The sequence below is a fragment of the Erpetoichthys calabaricus genome, chromosome 14, assembly GCF_900747795.2.
Source record: "Erpetoichthys calabaricus chromosome 14, fErpCal1.3, whole genome shotgun sequence".
NCBI lineage: Eukaryota > Metazoa > Chordata > Cladistia > Polypteriformes > Polypteridae > Erpetoichthys > Erpetoichthys calabaricus.
Genome location: NC_041407.2, coordinates 104,346,045 through 104,353,234, shown reverse-complemented (window position 1 = coordinate 104,353,234; position 7,190 = coordinate 104,346,045).

Sequence of the window (7,190 nt, the reverse complement as noted above, 5' to 3'; positions counted from 1 at the left end):
AGGTCAGAGCTGACCACCACTGGCAGCCTAAGTGTCTTAAGCAGCACACCAAGTGCAGGGAATAAAAATAATAATAATAATTCTTTGCATTTATATAGCGCTTTTCTCACTACTCAAAGCGCTCAGCAATTGCAGGTTAAGGACCTTGCTCAAGGTCCCAACAGAGCAGAGTCCCTATTGGCATTTACGGGATTCGAACCAGCAACCTTCCGATTGCCAGTGTAGATCCCTAGCCTCAGAGCCACCACTCCTTTGAACTTAACAAAACATACTTAAAATGAGCGGAAAGGGGCAAGAATTCTAAAAGTTCTTATATAACCTGCCAGTGGTCAGTGGTGAAGTGGCCTCTAATCAAAAGAAGATTTGTCTTCAGAAAGTAAAAATTTAACTTGCCTCTTGTGAAAAAAAAGAAAAAAGGTGTGAGGATAAAGGACTACTGGAAATGACGGTATGCTACATGATATGTCACCGTAGGCAGGCAATGTCGCTGAGGCTCCAGTTTCAAAAGTCCACCATTGAATGTCATAATGACATCGAGACAAACAATTAACCTGCCTGTGCTTTAATTGCAAAAACTATCACAAATCTTTGAAGCGCTATGGCATAATGAAGTTTTTAACATGAAATAAATATTGTATAACTGAACTACTGATGACTACCACTTTGAAAGGTTGGAATTTTTGCAAGTAAAGGTATATAAGTTTTTTCAAATGTGCTTAATCCAAGTTAGGGTATTGAGGGTGCAGAGGTTACGTTCATAGCATCTGTTTCAAGGCAGGAACCAACCCTGAATGGTGGACCTGCCCATTGCAGGGTCCTTTCACACATGTACCCACACCCACACAGGGTCAATTTAGAATTGTCAAATATTTTAACCTGCACTTCTTTGAAATATAGCAGAGCAACCAGCGTACCTGTGGAAAAATGCACACACATACAGGGAGAACATGCAGACTCCACACACACAACACCTAGGTTTGAGATATAAGCTCAAGACACTGAATCTGTAGGCCAGCTGTATAAATCCAACTAGAAAAAATAAACTTAATGGAAAAAGGAGTGTTGCTGTTGTCAACTTAACAAGTTGCAATATAAAATAAAGATTTTTTATGCTGTTGCATATAATGTAAAATGCTACTTTTACCTTAACATGGTGTTCTATAGAATGAAGATTTGTTCATAATACTGTTCATTTAAATTGTATCAAAGTGTTGTGGTATTCATTATGAAAGGAAATGTACGTAATTAAGGTAAATTACTTGTATTGTTTTGGTAAAGTGCATTTGTATGTTGTCATATTAAACTAGGTAAGGGGCTATAGAATAAAGTTTGGTAAATTGTGTGATAGTCAATTTTGTCATGATGGGTAGCATATGAGGAGGTTAATTGTGTTTTTGATAAGGTTTGTTCAAAATGAAAGAACATGCGTTCCAAAAGGAAGGCTCCAGCCCTGATAATGTGCGTATCTTATATATAAACGTCTACGCGTGGAAGTGTGTGTGTGTCTGTCTGTCTGGCCCGGAAATTAAAGGTGGAGTCGGAGTAAGGGCTCCACCTCCGAGGATGCACAAGCAAGGCGAGCACGTCAGTAAAAAACAAAACCTCCGAAGAAAGAGTCGTGCGCTTAGCCACTGATACAGAAGCGAGGCGAGCACATCGGCAAAATGGTATCCCTTTTACATTTCCTCCCTCTGCTAATACACAAGCAATGTGAGCATGCCGGCAAAAGGAAACTTCCGAAGAAAGACAGTCGCTTAGCCGCTAATGCAAAAACGATGCAAGCACGTTGGCAAAACGAAATCTCCTAGCAGAGAGACGCCCAGAGTAGTTCCTTTCAATTACCTGACATCTGTACATTTCAATTTTTTTTGTAACGTTTTCAATAGTTTGTACAACCCCGGGTTTTTTACAGCACAGGCTTACACAGCTAATATATATATATATATATATATATATATATATATATATATATATATATATATATATATATATATATACATATATATATATATATATATATATATATATATATATATATATATATATACATATATATATATATATATATATATATACATATATATTGTGGACATGTTGGACCCGGACACCGACAGGCTGACACAGAAAGTCTTAAATCACACATGTTTATTTACAACCCTTACCTCCAAGACAACACACAGTGCATAATCACCAAGCACAGTCTCTTATGTCTCCTCTCTGCTTCTTTGGCCGCCTCCAACTCCTCACTGGCAAGCTCCGTCCTTCTTCCACCCGACTCCAGCTCCCTGATTGGAGTGAGGCTGCCCCTTTTATTCAATCCCTGGATGTGTCACAGGTGGCCCCTGATTCACATTAACCGAGTGTGTCGGAAGTGCTGCAAGGGAATTCAGTCCTCCTTCCAGCAGCACTCCCAAGTGTGGCGGAAGTGCTGCATACTCCAGACCAGGGGGCTATCCAGGCGCCTCTTGGCAGTGGCCACGGTGTAGCATAGGGTTGGATCCCCCATCTTTGTGGCCCCCGTACAACCCAGGGGTGCTACTCCCTTGTGGCCCAGGGAAAACAGTGCCCTTCTTCCGGCACTCCTGTAGTTCCGGCATCCTGGTGGAGCAAGGTCCATTTGTCTGTCCAGGATTTTAAATCACCTGTAGCTCACAAACCGTTTGACCTACTATCTGCTTCCAGGGTGATGATTGACCTCCAAGGTTTTTATTGTTATTTTATTTTATTGTAGAATCAACTCTCGGCAGCAGCCAGCGGGGCAGTCGTGTGGCACATGCGTACGGGCGCCGTTCTCATCGCTACCACCTTTGCTGTCACTTCCCCTACCTCTTCATATCTTAAATCATTCTTGAGGCAGATTGAAGACTTAACTGCCAGCTTAAGTGAAAAATTAAAGAAAACGTACTAAGTAATTGCAACACAAACACTGACTTAATTAGTTTTAACGCGAAAAGATGCCGACGGACGAAGAGAAGAAGCAGGCCGCTAGGGTGGAGAGAGAAGAGCTGCTCAGGAAGGTGCATCAACCTCTGAGCAAACGAATGATAAATCTACAGAGAAAGAGGATGAGAACTAGGAATGATCAAGTCAAGTAAATTCACTGCACGTTATCGTTATAGCAGTGCACCGTTATTGGTATGTAATAATAGCATATTACATTTTCGTTCTACATTTTAAAAAATAACATATACGAGGGGGGACCCAAAAATAACCGGAAATATTTTTAAAACGTGTTTAATTTAATTTTCTGTACAAACTACAATTAGTCTGCTTCAAAGTACTCTCCATTAGCGGAAATACAATTATCTAACCGTTTGTTCCATTGTTCAAAACATTTTTTAAATTCGTCTGAAGTAATGCCCATTAATGCTCTGGTCGTTTCTTGTTTTACCTCTTCGACGTCAGCAAAACGCCTTCCTTTCAAGTCTTTTTTCATCCGAGGGAACAAAAAGAAATCACACGAAGCTAAATCCGGTGAGCAGGGTGGGTGGTTCAGGGTTGTCATACCGTTTCTTGCCAAAAATTGGCGAATGCTGAGAGCAGTGTGAGATGGAGCGTTGTCATGATGAAAGAACCAATCGCCCGACTCCCACAGATCAGGGCGTTTCCTTCTCACACTGTTGCACAACCTACTTTTACAAAAAAATTCACTGAACACAAGCACAACCTTCCAGACTGATGGCACTTGGCAGACTGACTTGTGAGGAGTGTAACTAGATCGCCCTAGCGGCCCAACCACGTACTACAAGTACCAACCTAACAACAACAAAATTCCGGTTATTTTTGGGTCCCCCCTCGTATATACAGTGCATCCAGAAAAGTATTCACAGTGCAATGTGAACAGTGCAAATGTGCAGCAGTGCAATACAAATAAATTCTGTACAAATCATACAATGTGATTTCCTGAATTTTTTTTTACATTCTGTCCCTCACAGTGGGAATGCACCAACAATGTGAATTTCAGACCCCTCCATGATTTCTAAGTGGGAGAACTTGCAAAATCGCAGGGTGTTCAAATACTTATGTTCCTCACTGTATACAGTGCAATCAGGGTATTCAGACCCCTTCATGTTTTTTAACATTTTATTATACTGTATTTCAGCCTTCAGCCTAAAATCACTTCAGTTGGGAACAATGAATTTAAACAACACTTAATACTGAAGAATTACAAAGCAAAAACAGGATTTTGTAAATTTTTGCTAATTTATTAAAAATACAAAATATTACATTGACAGTATTCAGACCTCATTATTCAGTACCTATTTGAAGCAGTACCTGCCTGGAGTCTTCTTGGGTCTGACATGATAAGCATGGAGATCTTTTTTGCCATTCTTCTCTATAGATCCACCCAAGCACTGTCAGGTGGGATGGAGACGTCTGTCTAGAGCTATTCTCAGGGTTCAGGTCTCTCCAGAGATGTTAAATTGGGTTCAAGTCCTGGCCCTGACAAGGTCACTCAAGAACATTCACAGAGTTGTTTCTAAGCCATTCCTGTGTTGCTTTTTCTTTGCTTACAATCATTTTACTGTTGAAGGGTGAACCCACCCGACCCAGCCTGACATCCAAACAGCAGGTTTTCTTTAAGGATATCGCTATACTTTGCCCCATTCATCTTTTCCTCAGCCATGACTAGCCTCCCAGTTCCTGAAGCTGCCACCACCATGTTTCACCACTGGAATGGTAGTGTGCAGGTGATGAGCAGTGCCTAGTTTCCCCCTGACATGCTACTTAGAATTGAGGCCAAACAGTTCAATCTTGGTTTCATCAGCCCAGAGAATCTTATTTCTCACAGAATGTGAGTCCTTTAGGTGACTTAGTAATAAAAACCTACTTAAGGACATTTATGCTAGGCACAATTACAAGTGGGAGCTGGATGGTCTTGTGGCCTGGAACCTTGGCCACCGGAACTTATATTCAGATCATTATTTATAGACTTATATATACTGTATATATATATATATATATATATATATATATATATATATATATAATAATATATATATATATATATATATATATATATATATATATATATATATATATATATATATATATATATTTACAGTATATATATCTATATGTAAGAACTCTACTTTTCTTAGTTATGCATCTTTCTTATGCCAGTGTGTGTTATTTATTTTTATATATTTATGTGTAATTCTAATTCTAATTTCTTATCTATTTGTACTTGCAAAGAAAAACAAAATATACTTATTTGACATTTTGTAAAGCACTTTAAGCTGCATTATTTAAATCAAAATGAGCTATAGAAATAAATGTTGCTATTGATGTTGTTTGAGCAAACTCCAACTGGGCTTTCATGTGTCTTTTACTGAGGAGTGGCTTCCATTTTGGCAATCTGCTAAAAAAACTCAGATCAGAGTTTTACGGTGATGGTTACCCTTCTGGAAGTTTCTTCCATCTTCATTCAGGTTCTCTGGAGCTCAGGTAGAGTGACCACCAGTTCTTGGTCACCTCTGTTACTAAACCCTTACACCACAATTGCTCAAGTTTGCTCTAAGTAGAGTCATGGTCGTTCATAACTTCTATTTAGGAATTATGGGGTCTGCTGTGCTCTTGGACCTTCTATGCTGCAGACATTTTTTGCAGCCTTCCCTCAGATGTGTAAGGGAAGCTCTGCAGGCATTTCCTTCGACCTCATGGCTTGGTTTTTGTTCAGACACAGGACCTTCTATAGACAGGTGTGTGCCTTTTCATGTCCTGTCAGTTGAATTGACCACAGGTGGATCTCCAAACATCTCAATGATGATCAATAGAATGAGATGCACTGGAGGCAAAGCAAAGGCTTAATACTTGTGTCAATGTGACATTTCATTTTTTTTTATTTTTAATACATTTGCAAAACTTTCCAAATTTATCTTTTTTTTCGTTTTTGTTATTCTGAGGTAGGGCGGCATGGTGGTGCAGTGGGTAGCGCTGCTGCCTCGCAGTTAGGAGACCTGGATTCGCTTCCCGGTCCTCCCTGCGTGGAGTTTGCATGTTCTCCCCGTGTCTGCGTGGGTTTCCTCAGGGTACTCTGGTTTCCTCCCACAGTCCAAAGACATGCAGATTAGGTGCATTGGTGCCTAAATTGTCCCTAGTGTGTGCTGGGTGTGTGTGTGTGCCCTGCGGTAGGCTGACACCCTGCCCAGGGTTTGTTTCCTGCCTTATGCCCTGTGTTGGCTGGGATTGGCTCCAGCAGACCCCCGTGACTCTGTAGTTAGGATATAGCAGGTTGGATGATGGATGGATGGATATTCTGAGGTATTGAGTGTTGCGTGATTAATGGAATAAAAATTAAATGATTTTAGCAGGAGGCTGCAACATAACAAAGTGTGGAAAATGTGAAGGTGTCTGAATACTTTCTGAATGTGCTATATGTGTGTGCACATGTATGTAGGGTCACAGCGCAGCTGGAGCCTGTCTCAGTAAGCATTATGCAGACAGGAACAATTCCTGGACAGGACTCCTGTCCAGCACAGGGTAAACACACACACACACACGATAGAGGCTAATTTAGCAATACCGAACCAGCTAACTTTCATGTCTTTGATTGTTGGGAGAGAACCGGAGCACCCAGAGGAAACCCATGCAGACATAGAGAGAACATGCAAACTCCACGCAGGAAGCACCAGGGACACAGAAGTCCCACTATGCCAGCTTGTCATTCTCAGACATTTTCAAATTCATCTAATCTTATTAAGTCATGGGAGGGCTAGGGCCTATCCTGGCAGTAGTGGGTTCAAGGAAAATGGAAGAACATGCAGACATCATACAGACAATGTCCAGGCATGGGATTCTAATCCAGGATACTGTATCCATGATGCGGCAGTTTACTGTGAAAACTGTGTAGCTCTGTATATGAGAGTGGAAGAGAGAAACCTTGTAATAAATTGGTACTCCACTTCAGGCTTTGCACCATACCTGGGTCTGGGAATGTTATATCTATACAGTATTTACAATATTTATATATATTTATATATACACACACACATACAGTACATTTATATACAGTATAGTATCCGCCAAATAATACAAAGAGTACACGGCACATGTTTTGCCCTTATTGGGGCTCGTCAGGTGTACACACTTTTGCATTCCCTTATGGGGATTGAACATCGGACATCAGTGCCTGAGGCGAAGCCTCTGACGTTGCACCATGGTGGCTGGTTTGCGTATTTGACAGGGTG